This window comes from Protopterus annectens, chromosome 3.part1 (assembly GCF_019279795.1).
Source record: "Protopterus annectens isolate FY-2018-M chromosome 3.part1, PAN1.0, whole genome shotgun sequence".
NCBI classification, from domain to species: Eukaryota; Metazoa; Chordata; order Ceratodontiformes; family Protopteridae; genus Protopterus; species Protopterus annectens.
Window position 1 is genome coordinate 384,697,257 of NC_056732.1, and position 22,829 is coordinate 384,720,085.

The window sequence follows — 22,829 nt, forward strand, 5'->3', positions numbered from 1 at the left end:
GGACATACAGGGTATGGAGTATCCTTTCTCCCTCATTTTGGGGTTCAGGAAAAAAAAACAGGAGTTGGGATAGTTTGGCTTAAAGTAAACTCTGTTAACACTAAAACATAAACTAAGATCCCAAGAAGGGGCCACTGGTTTTCCTAGAGGCCTCTTATGCAAAACCTCCTTCATAAACATTTTCACATGAAACTGCATTGAAACAGAAGGATCCATGGGCAGACATGCTGAAATGCCCAATAAATGAACCTTGACAGTAGTAAGAAAGACCATAGTATAGCAATGCACACAAACATTGTAAACCAGAGAACAACTAGACCTGAATGGGTGTTGGTTATGTTGTTGGCACCAACTAGAAAACCTTTTCCAATTGCTAATACGACATTCTAGAAGCAGATTTTCTTGCCTCCATTAGTATGGGCTACACATCCCAAGTAAACAGGTGCCTAAAAGGAATTAAGACCCTATCGTTCGGGCAATCAACTGAAGCCAATTGGTGCTGGGATGTATCAAACATCCTTGTTCTTGTGTACGCAGATCCAGTCTGTGAGAAAGCTTGTGGTAATTGCCCCTGGCCACTTCCAAAAGAAGGAAGAACCACGATTGCGGAGTCAGATGGGAGCCACCACAATGACTTTGGGGGATATCAGCGGAAAGAGTTGAAAAAGCATACAGGAACATTCCTGTCCAAGGAAAAGATAAGGAATCTGCCTTCCAGGCCTTCTTGCATGGAGTCCTGAAACAGAATTTTGCCAGTTCAGAGAGAAGGCAAAGAGATCTACTTGAGGCACTACCCACAGATGGATCAAATCGTGGAATACCCTCTGATCTACTTTCCATTCATGAGTGTCTGCCCTGGTCCTGCTCAGCCTGCCTGCCATGCAGTTTTGTTCTGATGGAATGTAGGATGTCTGTAGAGCAAGACTGTGCTATGGTGCCAAGTCCCAAGCTAGCATTTCTAATCTGCAAAGTGGAGGTTGATCTGGTTTCCCCTTGCTTACAATGTACCATAAAACTGTGGTACTGTCTGCAACCACTTGAGGAGATCCCAGGGACCAAAGAAGGTTCAGAAAGACGAGTACCTTGATCTGGGCAAGCATCTTTTATTTATGTGCTTGCGACTGCCCCTTATGTCCCACACACCTTGCAATTTTATCCCTTCTTGAACCGCTCCTCAAGCTAAGTTTGAGGCGTCTGTGATGACTAACTGCATTACGATATGCAGGGGGAAGGGGAGACCTGGATTTAAAGATATCGTCTCCACCAAGTGATTTGTCTTCTGACAAGCCTCAGTAGTGCGATTTGAAAAGACAAAGGTTGTGTTGATGCTAGACAAAAGAAACTTCAGATACCACAGTATCTTTCTCATTTGGAGTCTTGCTAGGGGTATCATGAGAATTATAGATGCCAGGAGACCCAAAACCCAGAGGTATTCCTCACAATGGGTGAAGTCTGAATGGAAAATCCTAAAAACAGAACTACATACGGATCTATTTTATTCCTGTGGAATAAAAACTCTTAACTGTAGTGTCTAGTTGACGTCTCAGAAACACAATCCTGTGATAAGGTCAAGAAAGACTTCTAAAATGTTCTCTTAAAATCCTAGATTGTTTGTAGGAGATCTCTCCAACAGAGAGATTCCCGACTCTTTGAAAAACATTCTGCAAAGGTAAGCAAGTCATCTACATTTGGTAAAATATGGAAACCCTATAGCCTGCAATGAGCTATAACTGGAGCTAGACACCGACACCGAGAACAGTCTTGGTGCAGTGGACAGTGCAAAGGATAAGGCACAGAACTGATAATGTGATCCAGACACACAACCTTAGAAATGCCTGAAATCTGGATTAATAGGGATGTGATGATAACACTAGATTCAAGAAATGCTTATCAGGAAACTTGAATTAGGGAGAAAGGGTAACACGTTGTGAAAGGAAATCATTCTGAATTTGGGCATTATCACAAACAGTTGTTTGAAAGAAGGATCCATAACAGGTCTCCAAGCATTTTCTTTCTTTGACACTGAAAACATCTCCGAATAAAACCTCCTTCCCACCCGGGAAGGGAGAACTGGTTCTATCACTCCCTGGGACAGCATGTGATGAAGACCAGATGCACAGTCTGGTCTGGGGAATGAGGAACTACCCCCTGGAAAGGAAGCATTTCCTCCCACTGCCATCTGTAACCTTGATGAATGACCTTCATAATCCATTTGTCTGAAACTATCAGTTTCAAAAAAATAAATAAATATATATATATATATATATATATATATATATATATATATATATATATATATATAAATAAATAAATACATGTATATATATATATCTCAAGAATCAGGCTTTTTGGAAGACAAAAAGGGGTGCCAGGTGGGGTGGGGGGGTCTCTTAAATAGTCATTCTGACTTACTAGACTGTCCTTGGATTGGGGAGTTTCCAGAATTCTTGGAACCCCACTACCCTTTCTTCTTAAACATATGTTTACCTGCATTTTGTTGAGACTGTTTTATTTTGTTTACCAAAACTGGGTAAGGAGTTACAGAATACCTTGGAAAAAAAAAAAAAAGGAGGGCTGCAAATGTATGAGATTCCCTGTATCAACATATTCCTTTCATCACATTTTTGATCACCTCTGAAGGAGAAGTGCCAAAAACTAAATCTCTGTCCAAATGAAATTTTAAAATCTCTTTTTTTTTTTTTTTTTATCATCTGGGAGGGTTCTGAAAATGCAGTCATGCAAACCTTTTCAAAACAGTACCAGTGGCCATAGCCCTTTAAGTATCAACAAAATTGTATATACACTGTATGCAATGAGCAGTGTCTTGAATAAAAGAAGAAATTAATTTAAAGTTCTTCACAAAAAGAAACTGGAGACACAACATTCCCCATACATTCACAAATCAAAGACAAATCTTAGCATACGAGTGTGACGACTCAAAGCTCTGAAAATCAAAGTTGCAAAAGCATTCTTATCAACAATATTCCCGTCCTTATCAGAAATAGTAGGACTGGAATTAACCAAGTGTTTAGTAGCAGAATGATTAAAGCTATAACTGCTGGGTGATGATTGGGAAGAATATATAAAAACATAAGAGACCGAGGAACGTTACACATCCTATCTGCCTTTTTAAGAGCAGCTGGCTTACCGCAAGGAAAACTGCAGGCAATACCACACACGCTTCTTCCAAGGCAAACATAACTGGAGAAACTGGTGCAGGTTCTGGAAATTCCTTCTGTAACAGGTCATAGTAGTTAGAGGGACTGAGAAACCATGGTGTGCTCACACTGAAAACACTGGCACATTCTAGAAACAGTTTCTGAGAAAGAAAACCCCCCAGAGAGAGAATCAGAAACTGAACTCTCCTCTTAGTCTGATCAGAAATTGGAGGAAGACTCTGTTGCTGTCCCTTCATCCTCTTGTCCAGATTCAGAATCTTGAATAGCTTCAGGAAAGAAAGTATTCATTTTTCTTTTACCAGAAACTACCTGACAAGAAGGATCAATAGCCTGAATTAAACCCTGAGCCAGACCAAGCAATCTATTCGTGTCTTAAGGAAATTTGAGGAGGAGTTGATACAGGCTTAGTTTTCTGTTTCTGTTGACAAGAAAAATGGGGCCAATAGTGTTTTTAGTTTCAGCAGCAGCCTCCCTACGGATGGCATAAGATCCTGACAAAACAGGGACGCCTTCACTTCCCCCTCCCAGGACTGGCAAAAGTGCCTTTTTCTTGCCCACTGAGGGGACCCCAACAGCTACAGAGTACATGGCTAACCCAGGTCCACAACAGCTGTAGGTGTTACACCAGAGGAAAATGGGATAAAAGATGAGTGGTCTGAGATACAACAAATGGCCACAGTAGAATCACCCACCTACGATTGAGGCAAACTACTAGCCTGCTGTGGGGCAAAGGCTGTTTACGTAACTTTTTCCTTTTGTGGCTAGATGATGGACCAACCTCAGGAACAACAGCCCCCCCAAGCATGTTATTTTACTTAGTGGGACTGGCAAAGGCTGTTTACGTAACTTTTTCCTTTTGTGGCTAGATGATGGACCAACCTCAGGAACAACAGCCCCCCCAAGCATGTTATTTTACTTAGTGGGACTGGCAAAGTGTTTTCAACATAATCTTAACACAAAAAAATGTTTTAGTTACTTTAAACAATTTTTAAAATGACAGGAAAAAATAGCACTTCTGTATGAAATTGCAGTAGAGTCTTGTGACAGTCTGTTAAAACACAGACTCCGAGCTTTAAAATAACTTTCCTAGAGAGGAAATTATAAATAAGCAAAATTATTAAATGGAAGTCCCCCCCCCCAAAAGGAACTTAACTGTCCAGCAAAGAAACAGCCCAAGCAGACTATCGATTCTCAAAAGCTTCAGAGGAACGTATTCTTCAGTGGCAGTAAAGCTCTGAAGGGCTTGTCACCCAAACTTGTCTTTTAGTCAGCTCCATTTGAGCTGTGTGACAGTCTGGGCACAAGGAGGGTGCCCTGAAGCTTTGACTAGCTATAATATCCTTGGCAGTATATAACCCATACAGCTAAAGCTACTGCAGTAGTGATCAATACAATGAACATTCTGAGGGTCCAAGAGGAATATGGCAACTGCAACCAGTTTGTGGCCATCAGCAAAATTACATTAGTTTTAGTCTTTTGACATCTGTTTTCATTTGTGAAAAGTAGATGCTAAACAGTAAGTGGAGGGGCCATGACTAAGCCAGACCCCTGTGGAACCCTACTGTGACACTCCTCTAGCTAGAGGAGACACCCCCCCCATATACACAGCGTGGGTTCTGCTGAAGACCCAACTGGCTAGCCAGCAGACTACATATAGGCTTATGTTAATCTGTGAGATATTACCTATAAAAAAGAACACTTGTAATAGTGTCAAAGACTTTGCCGAGGTCATAAGCAGTATATTCTGTAAGGGCTACACTCAATGTTTTGAGCTTCAGTAATCCTTTCAAAGAAATCATCTAGGTTTAGCAGACGTACACTAATTTTTTACAAATCCAAACCAGTTTGGGTCAACAGTTTTAAAATCAGCTCTGCCACCAAAAGTCAGGCTGGCAATTATGCGCTCCATAACTTTGCAGAACAAACTTGCAAGGCAAATAGGCTTACAGTTTCTGGGGCGTGTCATAGAACACCTTTTGTAATGGAACTAATATAGCTGTTTTCCATATTTCAGAGACATTTTTGAGTAGTGCAGTAGTCAAAGAGGATTTGGGGAGGGATGGTTGGCAGTTAGGGGGAATATATGAATAAGCAGGGTATGTGAAATTAGCACTAAATTTGTCCACAAGGTTTATTAGTTAACAGCTTTGGGATTAGAGTGGGAGATTCCATTAGAAAGCAATTTGGTGCAGTGATGGACATCATTTCTACATTTCCTAATGTAGGAAAGGCCTTGTGATCATTTCAGAACTGGTAGTGATTCTGAGTTCTTACTTGACTTGTACTCCTTGCCTAAGGCTTTTACTTACTAGTTTTAAACCCCTTTTATAATGCAGGAGAGGGTTACAGGCAGCCTGACATTTCTTTTTGTTGTAAAGCTTGTTTATATGTAAATTCAGCCTGAAGTGCTTACTTTTGAATGTATCATTATTCTAACTGCAGATGGGAACAAACTCCTTGATGCATCTTTCCATAAGGGAATACATTTCAGAGGAAACTATGTTAGTGTTGTGTACTGTGTTACTTGGAGAACTACACCATTTAAAGTTGTCAAGAAGATCTGTGATGGAAGGTTAATTATGAAATAAGGAAAGTTCTTTTTTTTTTTGGGGGGGGGGTTCAAAAGTGTGTTTTAAGGAAGAAGGTTACTGTTAGGTAGTTGGATTTTACTAAGGCGGTAACATAGGAAGGTGAGAAGTTGAAAAGGACAAAGCCATAAATAAACAATGACTGCTCTTCTTTAAATAACTAACTAACTTTTTTTAAATATATTTTATTAGTTAGTAGGCACCCTTGTAAATATAGTAGTTTTAAGTGTTCTTTTATGAGTTTACCATTTAATGTTTTTTTTTGTCCTATACTGTGTTAAGTATTTCTTTTCTTAAGCGAAATGTTATCTTCCATTTATGCTTAAAAATACTTAACAAAAAATGTACAAAAAAAGGACAAAGTCAAGAAGATTTTCACTCCTGGTGGGGAGGGGAACAATCTGAGAAGTAGAAATAGCATTACTAAAACTCAAAGAATCTTTGCATATATTTGCTGATAGTTGTATAGGTATGCCAGTGCATTAGATAAAGTCATGGTCTGATGGAGAGCTTTTCAATCCGACTTGCATAATTAGTGTGCTCAGAGGTGAACAAAAAAGTGGATTAATATCTGGCAAAGAAACATAGTAGGTGATTTTATTGATGGCTACCTAAAGCTCTACAACTGCCAGTATGGTATCATGAATGATTAGACACAAAATGCTCAACTCCCTAACAAATTTGCATACACCCTCGCAGATTCTCATGGACCCAAGTGTGTGATAAGCATTGAATCCTAGCAAGGAAGAAGTGATACCACTGCATTGGAATCGAATTTCTATTGATAGAAATGTACATGAAAGCCACAAACTCAAACATTTTGCTTTTTTTAATTTTTTAGCTTAAGCAACACTACTTTGATAATGTCCAAATTAGAATCTTCAAAGTGGTTATTCCATCAACAGGGCAGCAAAGGCTTTAACCAGTAAGTAAATGCCATGAAACAAGAAGTGCAGGAGGGTCCATTAACTACTTATTCCAAGAAAGCAGACTCTGGATCCCCCAGGAATGACACCAGTTAACTAGGCAAGTGCCGAAGCCAATATTTTAACTTTGATTTAGGGCATCATTCTTGGTGAGGGTATATGATTGCTTAGTACCATGGACCTTTCTTCCTTGGAGACACAGGTTCAGATTTTCTCTGCATCACATCCAAACTGAAGTGCTGAAGGTCATTCACTCCTACCTGAGCAACCACAAGGTTATACTTGTCTCCTTAATTGCAACAGAAAAACTTACTGTAACCTTATCCTTGCCTAGTCCAGTGAGTGTGTGGCCATAGTGTGCCTCACTATGGAGTCATCAATAACAAGGACCTTGTGACTATCTGCAGGCCTATGGGATCTTAGGGAAACAGGCTTGCAGTGTTGTTGATTCACACTGGACGTATATGCAGGAGTAGGTATAGACAGAAATATGTCCCTGGGTGGCTGAAGTTTGACAGAAAAGAGCTGGTTTTACTGGAAGACTTAAGCAGGAGGTTGTCAAGGATGAAACAGTAGTGACTCACCTATTGGTTACCGCCTGTTTGCAGCCAGTGCTTGTCTCATTGCAGCTGCCTGCAGCTAGAAATCAATGTCCTCTTCTCCTTCTCTTACCAAAAGCAAGACAGCAACAATAATTCCAAGGTGACTCCTGAGAAGCTGGTTGCAGGCTCTCTGGTAATCAGTAGTTTCATTCCAGATGTTGCACTGGTCTGTCTTCTTCCGGTATATGCAATGAGTAGCGCCTGAAATTTAAACTGAAGAGGTTCCTGCTGAAACAACAACCAGACCAATCAGAAAAGTCCTACAAACACTAATCAGAAACAGCTAGAAATCAATGCGCCTCTGTTTCTTCACTCATGAGGAATGATACAGTATGACCAATCCCAAGCTGTCAGCTAAAAAGCAGTTTTAAAGCTTTTCAGTGATTGGCAGTCTCTGGGAAAGCTGGGGAATCAACGTCTCACTGTTCCTGCTCTCACAAGCATCAAAGTAGTAATTCCAAGCTTGTTCCAGAGAAGTGGTCCACGTGCTAACTACCAGTAATATTATATCAAATGCTGCAGATTTTAACAGTAAACTGGAAAACAGAATTAATGCTGTAGGCAGAACGCATCCAGTAGGTGAGAGATATGAAAAAGAGCATAACAGAAGTTTATCAGTCTCAGTATGACCTTTTAGTGCTCACCAGTATACACAATCTACTATTCCCTTCTCCCAAGCTAAGCAAATATTTGCACTCCCCTATTACTTAAGACAAATATGGACAGTAATAGTCCTGAAAGTCTAGCCCATCTTGATTTCAGACATGACAGTATTTCAACACCAAGCTATCAGGAAAGCATCCAGTTATGCTACTTTCTGTCAGTAAGGAGGCTAGTATCCCTTAACTGACTGAAACATTGTTTTTTCCCCCTAATGATATGCAAAGAAAGTGCAGAATTACAGAGAAACCAGCCCCCAGTTACATAAAGTATAATGAAAAGCAGTAATACTACATGCTAATGCACTGTTGTGTATTCATATTTAACTGGTATTACTGAAACACATTTGTTCAACTTTGTTACACATACCCAGTAAGTTCAAATTAAAACAGCAAGACATCTGAACTTGTACAATGCGTTATATAGATATTTCAATGAAGATATTCGGGCACTGGTTACCGAAGAGCAGCAGAGAATCATCGGACAACCTATGTTACAGGTAACGTAAGAAGTTCACATTACACATCACTGAAACCAGATCAAATAACTGTATTTTCCATTAACTTCCTTGTTGGGGGGGGGGGGGGCTCCCATACCACCACTCCTATTTTAGATCAAGCTAGGCAAGGTTAATTATAAATATTATTAATGGAAAACACAGTGTACAGACATGGCTATTAGAGATGTGCATCTTTAAGCATGAGTACTTCTTTCTATAAGTCATGTAATTGACATGACCAATTCTATTCTCAAATGAATTTAGGTGAGGGTGGTGAATGTCTGTATAAATATTACATTTTAAACTGAAAACCTGGACATTTAAGAAATACAACCAGATAACATACTGCAAACATTTACTTTTGAGTTAGGATTCCTAGTGTAATTTTACAGCACCTACTTCTGAACTAAACTGTTTTGCGAATAAAATCACCACACTGATTGCAGGACTTAAACTCCAGGACACACAGCCCAATCAACTATATTTGCACAGTATACTTTTCCATTAATTTCATTTATACACAAAGGCATGCATATCCCTTAATCCCCCCCCCCCCCTTTTACAACTAGCTGGGTGGGGATTTAAAAGGGAAGCATCTCCCCTTACAAATGGGATTAACTGAAAATATAGATTTAAAATAGGGTTACTGTGACATGCAATATGAATTTCTTATGTTCTGCTGTTTCACAGAGGTGGCGTTGTGGCAAGAACCAAGTGATGTCTTTGCCTGCATAGACAAAATGATAGCCCTAGTTAAGTGGGGGAGCAGAAGCAATTACACTCACACCTCTGAAATAGTATATCATTCATTCTCCGAGGTCACACTACCTCAGAGAAAGATACACACAGCTACAACTGCAGAACTCTGTTTTGACAGTTTATAATATACAATCATCAATACAATACAATACTAAAATGTTAATGCCCTAAAAAAGAATGGGTAGTAGCTCCAACTCTCCACCTTTGAAATAGTATATCATTCATTCTCCGAGGTCACACAACCTCAGAGAAAGATACACACAGCTACAACTGCAAAACTCTGTTTTGACAGTTTATAATATACAATCGTCAATACAATACAATACTAAAATGTTAATGCCCTAAAAAAGAATGGGTAGTAGCTCCAACTCTCTTTCCTCAACACACTCCTGCTTATACAATATGGCAACATAAAAGAGCTTTATTACCGGCTAGTTCAAAATCGGGAATGCATCAGGCAACTAATTAACAGGTTTACTTTAACAAATTCCAACAGATCTATAACATTCAGTGTGATGCGGGGGGGGGGGGGGGGCTTTAAGATTAAATCACTAAACTACAATTGCAAATGTAAAAGCATCTTCCCAAAACAGACGGCACAACAGTGTTGAAAGGAAATCTAGACTGCCACTGCCAACATCACCGATGCCCACCAAGCCACCTTTCGTCAGGTAAACTAAGAAACCGCGCCCCCTGGGTTAGCAACAAACCACTACAGACCTCTAAACCTTTCAAAGGCTCATTTTGTGAATTGCCTACATTTACCGAATATAATTAATTCCACAATCAATACTACACATCAAATAATAAGTTAAATCAATCTATAAGCTTAGCACGTACCTACTATAAGCCCATAACTATCGACGAAGTGCCTTCCTCTGCCCTTCAGAAAGAATATAGAGGCAAACCGAACACAAAAACAAATCAGGTTTAACGCACGCGCAAACACTCTAAACAGATGCGGGTGGAAAACTAGGATAGCGCAGGCGCAAGGTGTTTGAGCGTTTGTAATTAGTCTTACGCACGACTGTGGCAAATTCTCCATTTGCCTTGAGTCTTATGATCGAGTTTCGCGCTATTTAACTTCAACAACCAGGAGAACTTGCGGTACTACAAAACGGACTGTAGCTTTTAAAGGAATTAGTGGGTGGGACTTGGCTAGTGTTTGTTGTTTCCCATTTTACAGATGTTTGGTTTATAGCATTTTCATAATTTTTAATGTTAGGTGATTCAGAGTCCCCTCCCTTCCAAAAGCTGAGTTATATTTTGGCGTGGAGGAACAATTATGTATGTTAGCTCACTTGATTAAATCTATATGTAGGTAAAACACCTACCTCTTTTTTTTTAAATCTGTTTGTTAACTTTGTTATTATATATTTGTTTGGTTTTTGTTGTATTCAGTCCATGTCTTCCTGTGGAGCTTTTCTCCCCGGGCCTCTACTGAAAATGGAAATATATCCAGTTAGACTAGCCCGGTTAACAAATGTAAAATAAATAAATAAATAAATATTACCAGTTAGTAAGTTGCTTCCTGTACCCCATGGTTTGAATCCTCTTAGTGTGTTTACTGCGGGTGCTGATAACAGGAGATGCAGACACACACATCTGTATATTTGTTATGTCGAGTAGAGCAGTTTTTGGACGAATCCTTTAGTTACAACCCAAAGCATATCAAGTGTCCCTAATTTTGTCTTAAAATTTTGCTCTGTCTCTCCTAAAACTGGTAACTTGGAGACAAAGTTTGCGGATTGCTTAGTAAATAATATCAATAATTGGAGTTACGGACTTGTTGTATTTCGTGGTTGAATGCATGCTCATTAACTTTATTATTTTAACTTTGAGGTTAATACTAATAATTTTAAAAGAGTTCCTGATTGTCCCCACTTATTTCTGGATTTTCCGTGATTTTGGAGGGAAGCGACTGAGAGCTGTTTTCCTAAGTACCCCAAATATAGAAGGCGTTAGTTAATTGTTCACTATGGAATGCTGGTCTAAGATGGATCTCGTTCAGATATTGCCAGGGTGCAAAGCACAAAAGTTGAACATTTAAAAAAAACACTACTACTACAAAATAAATTGACACAAACAGCACATCAGTCATAAGTCATGCATACACATGTGGTACAGGGATGTTCAGGATGCAGCTTAATAAAAAAATAAAATAAAAAGTTCCATCTTTGCAATATAAGATAAAGACATGCAGATTAAAACAAACACATGTTCAATAAATTATACCCCTATGGATAACTTGTTAAGAACACTGGTCCATGCACATTACACATTGTGATTATATGTGTATGTGTGCTTGCTGTTTCCCAGTGTATACATATATCTGCAAACTGGATTTTTGGCAAAGTTTTGCGCATTAATCAAAAAAGTTGTTGCAAGGTCACTGAGATACATCACTTCTACATATTTAGAAAAGTAGTCAATTGAGAGTAGAAAGTGAAAGTTAATGAACTTGAATAAACCATCTGCTAGCTTTCAGCACAGCAATGTCAAACTAAATGGGAATGATGACCTTACCACCTTTGAACATAGTAAATAAGATGTGCAGGCTCATCTTATCACCTTCACAATTGCTGTAGAAGTCTTGCAGGCTAACAGTAACACCCTTCTATTTGATGCTGTTATGTTCAAACTAACCAAGCCATGCAACCGTCTTCCATTTGTATCTAAACTATCTGTTAGGGAGCCAGTGTGTCCCCTTTTAAACAGCAATAACAATGCTCTGTCCCTGAATAGACTGCCATGCAGTGTAGTAATTGTACAGAGAGAAAGCAAATGTTGATATTCAGATTCAGTACCTCTTTGGAAGGATACAAGACTAAATGAAAGGATACCTACTCAATGAAAATGAATGCAAGTGTTTTGTGGAATAATGGGTCATAAACTGGGTCGTTAAACTTATAACTACCAAACTGCATATGATTGATTACTAATCACATGAAAGCAGAATGAATAATATATAATTTTTGTTTTGGTTTTAGTATTGTTAAGCTGCTTGCCGACTATCTTATGCAACTTTGACTGGAATTTATAAAGATGCACTGTGCTTCTCTGCATCACTTGTGCAACTAAGTGACACTGCATGGCAGCTGAAGGAGGCATTAAATATTGAAATGTAAATATGTGCAACTTTTGAGCAGGTAGCTGTGCACAAGGGTACATAATGAGCCAGGCAGCGTGTATGCAAATGGACATATTCTTGCATTGACACTATACAGACAGATAAAGCCATGCACTAAAATATATACCCAAAATGCAGGAAACAATTTCATGGCCAAGAGCTACATAACATGACCTTGCAAGAACAGGAAGAATTACATCAGACTGCTGTATTTGAATATATTGCAGTTTTTGTAGCAGGTAGATTGTGCATGTTACCATGACTCTTGGGAGAATGGCACCATATATTGCAGACTGCTAAGTAACAGTATTTTGTGTGCAGTTGTACTGCTGTGGTGTCCAGATATATGGACTCCAACTGATTTAATAAAAAGGAAAGGAAATAGATCTACAAGAAAGTAGGAAAATGAGAAAAGCTAAAAAGGGAAGGAAATAGAACTACAAAATGTAGGAAAAAGAGAAAAGCAATGGGTAGCATATCAGAACCACATATGTTAGAGACCAGGTGTCATAATGTTAAAGTCTTTACCTTCCATGCACTAGGTGCAATGTTCAATCCTGACCTCCTGCCAATGCCTGCTTGGAGTCTGCATGTTCTCCCTGTGTTTCTGTGGGGTTTCTCCCACCTCTGAAAAACATTATGAATGTTTCCATTACAAACTCACCCAAGAATGGAGCTATGAGCAACAGCACATACTCTGATGGTGCCCTATAGGGGGAAGAGCTACATAGACTAACTGCTCTGGGTGCACATATCACAGAATGAGTGCAGTGGCAAGGCTAGCCACTCAACAGTGTAAAAAGTTGGCTGTAGGTGATTCAGTCATGTCGACTAATGCCACCAAATGGGCATGGATATTTGTCAGTGGTAACTGGGTTGAGGACCCGGCCTACTGCAACATACACCAGAGACCCATGTTAACAGTGGAAGGTGTGCATGTGCCCCTATCAGCCAGTGTATGCCCATCATAAAGCCCAGCAGCTATGGGCCAATAAGTTACTGGCCCACCTCGGTTTACCTGGGATAGCTCTGTTAAGCGACAGCTGGATGTAAAACCAATCAATCTGCCAAACATGAACGAAGAATTGCTACACTCAGTGTAGGTTCATTGACAAGATGGAGTTTGGAACTGGATAACATGATAGTAAGGAGAAGGCTGAACATTTTATGTATCCAGGAGACAAGGTTGAAGGGCAGTGCAGCAAAGCCACTTGACTTGGGATCCAGAGTCTACTACTCAAGAGGAGAACAGACTAGAAATGGTGTGGGAACTGTGGTGAGGAAGAGACTTCAGAGGGTAGTGAAAGATGTCAGAATTAGTGACAGACTCATGGCAATCAGACTCCAGCCTAATGGTAGGGCACCATTCATAGTCGCAGCCTATGCCCCACATCAAGGTTGTAATAATGAGGAAAAGAGTGCATTCAAATAGTTGCTGGACCTACTCATTAAAGAATTGATGCTGATAATGGGTGATCTGAATGCACATATCAGGACAGACAGAACAGGATATGAGGACTGCCTGGGTCCACAGGGATGGGGCAACAGGAATAAAGAAGGAGAGGCCATTCCTGACTTCTGTCTGGCAAATGGCTGGACAACAACCAACACATGATTCAGCAATAGAGAGACAGCCACAAGATCACATACAAGAGTGACCAATGTGCAACTCAGGTAGACTTCCTCCTAGTAAGCAAGGGGTACTGGACTAGAATCATTGATAGCCCATAGCATAAACCACTGGTCGCTGCAAATAGCTAATGTCAATAGAAACTAGGCTGAATACATGGAAGTTGACAACAGAAAGCACAACAATTCAAGGAATTACTCAGGGCTCTAGCACCTCAAGAATAAGAAGAAATAAGTAGAGTTGAAGAAGAAGACTGGTAGCACCTCAAAACAGTATGTATGAGGACTACAGAACAAATATGTGACCAAGCCAGGTATAGAAATAAGGGACATAAGGAAAGCTTGTAGTAGAATGCAGAAGTCCAGAAAGTCATCAAAAGAAAGAAGGAGTGCATGAAAAAATGGGAGATAAAAAAGATGGACCTGGCTAGGAAGGAATACTGGTTGGTTATCAAAGAGGTTAAGAAAGGAGTTGTAATAGCAAAGAACAAGGCATCAGAGACACTCTACCAGCTTCTGGAAAGTGACTCAGTAGATGGCACAAAGAAACTATATCAGGTTGAAAGGCAAGATAAAGAAGATAGATATAGTTCATAAGGGATGCCAGCAACAACCTGCTGTCCAGTCCACAGGACATCAATGGCAGATACGTAGAAGTAGCTTCTGAATGAAGAAAACACCACAGAAGAAATACTATCCCAGATACAACCTATGATGAGAAAAGAGAGGAGCCCACCATAGAAGAAGTAAGACCAGCATTAAGGAAAATGAAGTTCAGGGAATGTAGCATGCCCAAATAAGGTCAATCTAGATATGATAAAGATGTTGGGTGAGATAGGGGAGAAATGTCTCCTAAGGGTACTCACAGCAGTATGGAGAGAAAAGCATATTCCAGATGACTGGAGCATAAGCATATTAGTACTAGTGTTCAAGAATAAAGGGGGCATCCACAACTGTGGGCAGTACAGAGGTATCAAACTCATGTCACATTGCATGAAAGTTCTGGAGAGGGTGATTGATAAACAAATATGCAGAGTAGTAGAAAGTAAGATGGGAGATGAGCAGTTCGGATTCAGATCAGGATGCAGCATAACTGACCCAATGTTTGCAGTGAGATGGATACTTGAGAGAAAGGTAGAAATGAGGAAAGAGTCCAACTGGGCATTCCTAGACCTAGAGAAAGCATATGACAACATCCAAGGAAAGATGATTTGGGGCAGTCCTGTGGGGTTTGAAGTCCTATAAACATTGGTAGGATTAGTGCAAGCTATGTACAAGGACCCAACAACTCAAGTACGGATAGTGTTTGGTCTCACAGGGGGGTTCTCAGTGGGAATAGGTGTGCATCAGGGTTCAGCTCTGAGCTTACAACTGTTCATACTGGTGATATACTACATTAGCAGAGGTCAGAAGGGACAGATCAACAAAGTTGCTGTATGCAGACAAAGTGGTATTACATTACAGGCAGACTCAGCAAAAATGTCAGCAAAGGAAAGGGGAATGGAATGCAAAACTGAACTTACATGGGATGACGCTGAGTAAGGATAAGAAAGTTGTTATAGCAGCAAATAGAGGAAATTAGAAGAAGCTGAAAACTGAGATAGAAGGGAAAATAGTGGAGTAGGTTAACTTTTTAAGTATCTTGAAGGGGTGGTTGAGGAGAAGGGAATTCTGAATGAGGAGGTCAATGCTAGAATCAGATGCGCTACATCCAACTGGTACAGAGTGTCAGGTGTAATGTGTGACAGACGAATGTCAAAGAAGCTGAAAAGTGTGGTGTACAGACAGTGGTGTGACCAGTAATACTATATGGTACAGAAACTTGAGAAGTAAAGGCAGAGCAGTTTAGGAGATGAAGTGCCTGAGATAGGTGGTAGAATGCACATTGTGGGGCAGACAAAGAAATAAGGACATAAGAGCAGAAGCCAAAGTAACCCAGTTTCAGAAAAGATCAAAGAGAACAGATTACGGTGGTTGAGGCACATATGCAGTAAAGCAGAAGACAATCTGATGAAGAAGATTTGTGACAGACAGGAAGAAGGCAAGAGGAATCGAGGGTGTCCATCAAAGAGATGAATGGATTGTGTGAGAAAAGACTTGCGATGGTCAGGCATGAGTGTCAAAGAAGGTAGGAGAGTGTCATTGAAAAGAGATAGATGGTGACAGCTGACACAACACTGATCCCACGTAGAAAATGCGAAAAAGGGTGTTCATAATGATGATATGTAAGTGTGTAGGATGAGTGGAGGGAAACTTTTTTTCCCAAGGCTAGGGTCCCATATTTTCTTTATTTTAAGGAGTAGGAAAGGTAAGGGGAGAAAAGGAAAGCATGAGAAAGGGAGAGAGGTAAGTGCACAGGGGCAGACATACAAATACAGAATAGCACAAACAGGAGTGGCAGTGCACTGACTAATATGGGGAAAATTTGCAGCAACAGAGACAAACAGATGTTATGCAAAGAAAAATCAGGAGGGTTAGACAATACACATAGTATATGTTATGACACAAGATGAAGGGTTCACATGTGACTGGGAATGGATCTACTTTATATAGTCGACTTACCATTTAGTTGACTTTCAGATGATCGAGACCACATTGCCAAAAACTTAAAATAACGAACTCCCAGAACATCGTATTTTCCCTCTGTTAAACTAGCCTCTTGGCCACCAACAATTAAAATAGAAACATAAGCAAATTAAACCCACCAAAGTGGTGAGCTTCCCCCCAACTAAATATTCCAACTCAAAGATCGCACTACAGTGGAGAAAAGGGCAAAGTTCACTATGATGGCCAAGTGGTTAGTTTCCCAAAGGGAAAATACAATGTTCCTGGGGTTCATCATTTTAAGTTTTCAGCAATGTGGTCTCAATTATCTGAAAGTCGACTAAATGGTAAGTTGACTATATAAAGCAGATCCCTGGGAATAGGGGGATGGGGGCACAAGTAGCTACAGTGTTGTCCCCATCCTGGCCAGGAAAATCTACTGTTTGCTCTGGGATGGTCTCCACATGGGCCCGAATCTGTCATTACGTCACCACTACCTGCACCCCTTGCTGCAGCTGTGGCTGAACTACCCTAGGCAACAAATGTAGGCTGCATGTTAGTGAAGAGCAGAAACCTCTCCAGGAGGGTATTGCTAGCCTCATCACCCTCATAAACCTCAGCCACAACCTTGACAGGTAGAGTATACATTGGAGGTGCCTGTGGAGCAAATCTATCATTAAGGCTTGCATTAAGCAGACAAAATGGGAGAATAGACAAAAGTAAATATCCTATGTTTGGAATGAAGAATCTAGGACATGTCAGCCTTTTTTTGGGGAATTAATCATGCCAGACTGCAAGTCTCTCATGCTTCCTGCAGAAGCCGAGATGGTTTGCCTCACATTCTGCTCATGCTGAAAGAGAAACAGAATACCAGGAAACTGTGAAAACTGTAAGGTGAGATGCTAGAATAATATATAACATTTCATAGTTATTTCCCATTAGTGGCATGACAGGCAGCAGGCAAATGTGTATCCCCTGCACATAAAATGTATAAACAGAATATAACACAGATATCGTCACTGTGTAAACCATGGCTTTAGATGATTGCCACTGTTGAAGTAACACCCCAGCCCCATGCGCAGAATGGGAAAAAGGGGTTTTGGATGGATGAATGGATGGATACATAGGAACATAGTAGGTGCATTGTGACCTCCACCATAGAGCAAGCTCATGCAGAAACCTACACAAAATGTATAGAAGTATCATATTCAGTGCCACTTACCACCTCCACCTGAAATCAAAGATCCACACAGTACCAGATCTAATTTCATGGAAAAGCTTAGCAGTTATTTCCCAGTAGCAAAAACAGTCCCAAATCTACAAAAAGGTAAAAGAATATATATACTCCGAGCACATTACACAAGGAAATTGTCTATGACACAGAATACTCCTCTATATCAGACCACTGTCACATAGTAGGGCCTGTACTCCTTCACAGAAGGAAAGAGTGCATGACATAGAGTACCCACCTGCTCCAGACCCCCAACCAGCGTGTGTTTGTGTAAATAGATTTGTGTCTTTGTGTCCCTATCCACTTCTGCACATGATGACAACTGTGATATACTCTACACTCCTTCCTGTATGATAAATGTGTAAATGACTGACACACAGTGTGGCTCAACCATGCCTTTTGTTGCTGTTCCTCCACATTCTTATACAGTGGTGTTGATGCGTTCCCCTGTTAGGCACATATTTGTGTTTGTGTGGTCCAGCCTTACCATTATCCTGGGGCTGGCCTGCATATCTCCTCACACCCACATTAGGTAACATACAGCATGCAATGGATAACCTGCAGGCAGTAGGTGGATGATACTGGTGTGCCTCTCCAGACATGTAGAGGCATTGGAAGCAGGCACTGAGCAGGCTGAATACACATATTATGATGTATGTTTGTGTGTGCTTAGTCTTATGCTGCAGTTCAGCTATATTATGTGTGTTCTGCATGAATGTTATAAATCAGGCCACTAGTAGGTATCCATCATCACCTGAAAGAAAGTATAAAGATGTTGGGTGGGATACGATATATGGATATACTAACTACATAGTGGTATACCTTAAAATTAGCAATAGTGCCTGTAATTACCAACTAGATGGCCTTGTAGGAATTCATTACGTAGGAAACTGTGATGCAGTTCAGATGTATGTCAGATATTCGGATCATGCAAACTGTCAGGGTGATCTGCAGACATCCTGGTTATAATCTCACTGGAGGCATGAGCCACCTGCAGATTCACAAAATGGTAGCCCTTCCTGTTTACAAACATCTGTGACTATAAGCCATGTGAGCCTTTATTGTTACAGGTGTGCAGTCTTTGGCACCCAGTACATTGGGGAGGTAGGAGATGTCACAAAAGGCATGAGTGGTGTGTTGGCTATCTCCTATGGTTTACCGGGAAACCATATGTAATCTCCCACATGTAGAAGCATTGGGAAGTCTGCACTTTGTTGGAATGCAATCCATTGATGTATCTTAATGAAAAAAATACATTGATGGTGTATTCCTTTGGAAGGTTGCAGTGTAAGTGAAGGGGTGTAGATGATTCATTCCTTTCACTGTCATTGTTACAAAACAATGACAAGTGTTTTGCTGAGACTGGGTAAGAGTGGTGTGAGGGAATTTGTCCTTTCCCACAATGTTGTGAAATCTCAGTGTTAGTATATTAATAGTTGCAGGAGTGTGGTGATGTTGAAGGGCTTTCCCCCTACAAAAACCCTGTATTATGTTGTGTACTTTCATGGTTAATATCAACATTCAATAATTTGCATGTGATATATAGAATCTCAATGGTAGTTTACATCAAATATTTGATACATCTCTGAAGCATTATATTGAGGAACTTATTGAGTATTCTAGAGCTGAAAGCCTGTAAAACACCCAGTGTGTCCCAGTGGGTCTTTGAAAGGTCCCTGTAGTTTGTATGAAAAGAGTTACATGCACATTGGTTTCCATATATATATATATATATATATATATATATATATATATATATATACACACAACACACAAAGGTGAGTAGTACTGCTGGAATTGAATTAATCCTCAAGTCTTGATGAATACCTTCACAGGGTGGACCCTGTTTTTACAAAATCTTACCAAGACGACACTGATATATAGACTTTATTTCATATAGCATATGTCACAGACAGAAGTAGGTTAAAAATAAATAAATAAAGACAGCTGGATGCACAAGTCCTAGCATATAAAAGTGAGTGCCCAATCCTGGTATGAGCACTGGTGCCAGGACTGGAAAAAAATGACAGTATAGAATCCTTAACACACAGAAACATTCCTACAGTGGGGTTAGGTCAGGCTCAGGGCAGGATGACCCCCCCCCCCGTCGTAGAAGGAAGTAGTAGTCCACAAAAAACACAAAAACTGACAGGCCAAAAAAAGAGCCATAAAGATGATAGAGTGGACTATTGAGGATATGAAAAAAATATGTATTGTTACTATTATGCAAGAAGCCTAGAATTTCTGGATAGAAGATATACAAAAAGATTAAGAGGGAAGTTAGAGGAAAAAAAATACTTGCACAAGAAAAACTGTCAAAAGCTTTAGATGCAAATCTGTGTTCATTAATACAACAGATTTGTGAGAAAAAAATTATATAGGCCAAGAAACCATAGGCCGTTTGGAAAAAGAAACAACTGAGGAAGTGCAGAAGTATAAAGAACAAAATCTAGAAATTTTTGAAAGCTATAAAAATAATGAAAGATGGACATGAGAAAGAAGGATAGAGTTGATATAGTGTAATACTTATGCAAAGGAGAAAGCCAAATTAATCAATACAAAAAAGGAGCTCCAAAGATATTTGAAGAAAAATACTGGCAAAGGCACCCATATATGGAAAATTTCACAATATGATAAGTAAAATCACAAAGGGGTAACGTAGAACAGAAGATTAGTAAAGCAGAAGTTAAACAAATAGAAGCTGAAGTTATGGAATGCCTCCAATGTGAAGGATTTAGTCTAAGCAAGCAATAATACCTGACAGGGTATGTGTTAATGTGTAAGTAATGCCTGCCCAGCGGTGTTGTGAGGCCCGATGCTGCAGGCCCCTGAAAGGGCATTAATTACACATTAACACGCACCCTGGAGGGCATTATTGTGCTTAGACAATGGGCTCTTTGTAAAATTGTTGTGTTTTAGTTACTTATGTATTTTTTTAAGTACTATTTTATTTTTTTAATATATGTTTGATGTAAAATAGTTCCTCCGCCTAATGTTTCATCCTTGCAGTAGTCTATGTTAATGGTGTTGGAGGAAGCATTTTACATCAAACATATATAAAAAAAAAATAATAATAGTACTTAAAAAAATAATAAGCAAGTAAAACACAACAATTTTATATACAGCCCATTCTGTCTCTCATATACAAGTACACAGTCTCTTCTGCTTTCACACACATACATATACACGCACGCAGTCTCCTCCTCTTTCATACACATATTGATTCACACAAGATCGGTCTCACTCTCTCTTTCTCTCCCTCTCTCTCTCTGTCACACAGTCTCCTCTGCTTACATACATGCATTAAGTCACACATCACTCAAGCTTTCTCTCTCACTCTCTGGGTCATACCTCTCAACCTCTTACAACAAGAAATTTGGACAAAGCCTAGAATAATGGGGGGGGGGCAACACGGGGAGGCACATCTTTAATAATGGTCTTATAAACTTAGAAGGTTGATAGAATAATAGGCTATGCTTTCACAACAGCATACATTTTCTGAAGGTTATGAAGTCTGAAACTGAAATGACTGACAATATCTGGAGGCTACAACCCTCTGTGATTTGGCAGTAAACCACATTTTATGAGGAATAGATACAAAAATATAAGGTAAAAATCTGGAGAGTTGAGAGGTATGACTCTGGATCTCTCTGTCTCTCTCTAACACACACACACATACACACACACGCACATGCGCATGTGCACACACACACACACACACACACACACACACACACACACACACACACACACACACACAGTCTCTCTGCTTTCATACACACATTCACTCAGACAAGATCGCTTTTACTATCTCTCTATCTCTCTCTCTCTCACACACACAGTTTCCTCTGCTTCCATACATGCATTCAGTCACATCACTCTTGCATTCTCTCTCACACACATGTGCACACACAAAAAAACACACACACACAGACACATAATCTCTCTGCTTTCATGCATGCAATCACGTACAAACGCAGACAAACATAAACACACACTTTTCTGTTTCCCTCGCTCGTTCTCTCTCTCTTACTCTCATACATACAGACACTCTCACACACATGCTTTATTTTATTTTTTTCTTCTTTTATTTTACACTCACTAAACAGCAAAAGCACTGCTTAACGAGTATAAAATAACATCTCGCTTGCTCTCACTTTCACTGACATGCACACACACACACACACACACACACCTACCTTATTTTTTTATTTTTTTTTTAGTTGTCTTCTTTTTAATATTTTACACTCACTAAACAGCAAAAATGCTGCTTAGCGAGAGTAAAATAATGGCAGCTGTTCATTTTTCTCAGTCCGAGCTCCACAGTGGCTTGACATGCTGCCATGAAGCAGCAGACTTGTTCTTCTCAGTGGGAATTACTTGTACATTAATACCCTGATGGATAACGCTCATTCTCCAATTAAGGTACTGATGTACAGTAAGCCCATTGTCTAAAACAGGTTATGTCACAGCATGATGGAATAATGAGTCACCCGAGTAAGGAGAAGCAGGAGGACTGGGAGACATCGGAAGAAGAAATATGGACATGGGAAAGAAAAAGAGATTTAATATGGTGCAATATTTATGCAAAGGAGAAAGCAAAACTAATCAATACAAAACAGCAGCACCAAAGATATTTGAAGAGAAATACAAGGAAAGGCATCCTGATATGCAAAATTAAAAAAAAAAAAAACAGTACATGAAAACAAAGGGGGAAGTCAAAAAGATGATTAGTAATGGAGAAGTTAAAGAAAGAGAAAATGAAGTTATGGACTACCTGCAAAGTGAAGGATTTAGTGTAAAACATGTAACTCTGGTGCATACCTCTCAACCTGGAAACATCAAAAATCTGGACAAGGCCCATGAAAAATAGGTACAAATCTGTATGCTGATTAACATCTAATTTGCATACATAATTATGTAACCCCACCCACTCCAATGGGATTGTGGGATACCAACTTTTAAACGCAAACTGAAGAACAGACAACCAAAATATGGCACTAGAGTCTCCCTGCCCCTGCAGCCATTCCAATGCCCCAATACCTGGCTATTTGGCCCCATTTACCATAAACACTAATGTAT

The 22,829-nt window shown here is 39.8% G+C and overlaps 1 protein-coding gene across 2 annotated transcripts in view; it reads right to left on the minus strand.

Annotated features, from left to right (window-relative positions):
- The window catches only part of LOC122798140 (protein HEXIM1-like), a 351,680-nt gene extending 341,472 nt beyond the window's left edge, over positions 1–10,208 (minus strand). Inside the window, exons 1-2 of one of the 2 annotated variants that reach the window (XM_044066854.1) lie at positions 10,054–10,208; positions 7,278–7,508 (exon numbers count right to left, since the gene is read on the minus strand). The gene's annotated coding sequence lies outside the window, so the exon portion shown is untranslated. The remainder of the gene's footprint in view (positions 1–7,277; positions 7,509–10,053) is intronic. The other variant, XM_044066853.1, reaches the window with a different exon arrangement.
- Positions 10,209–22,829: the final 12,621 nt, after the last annotated feature.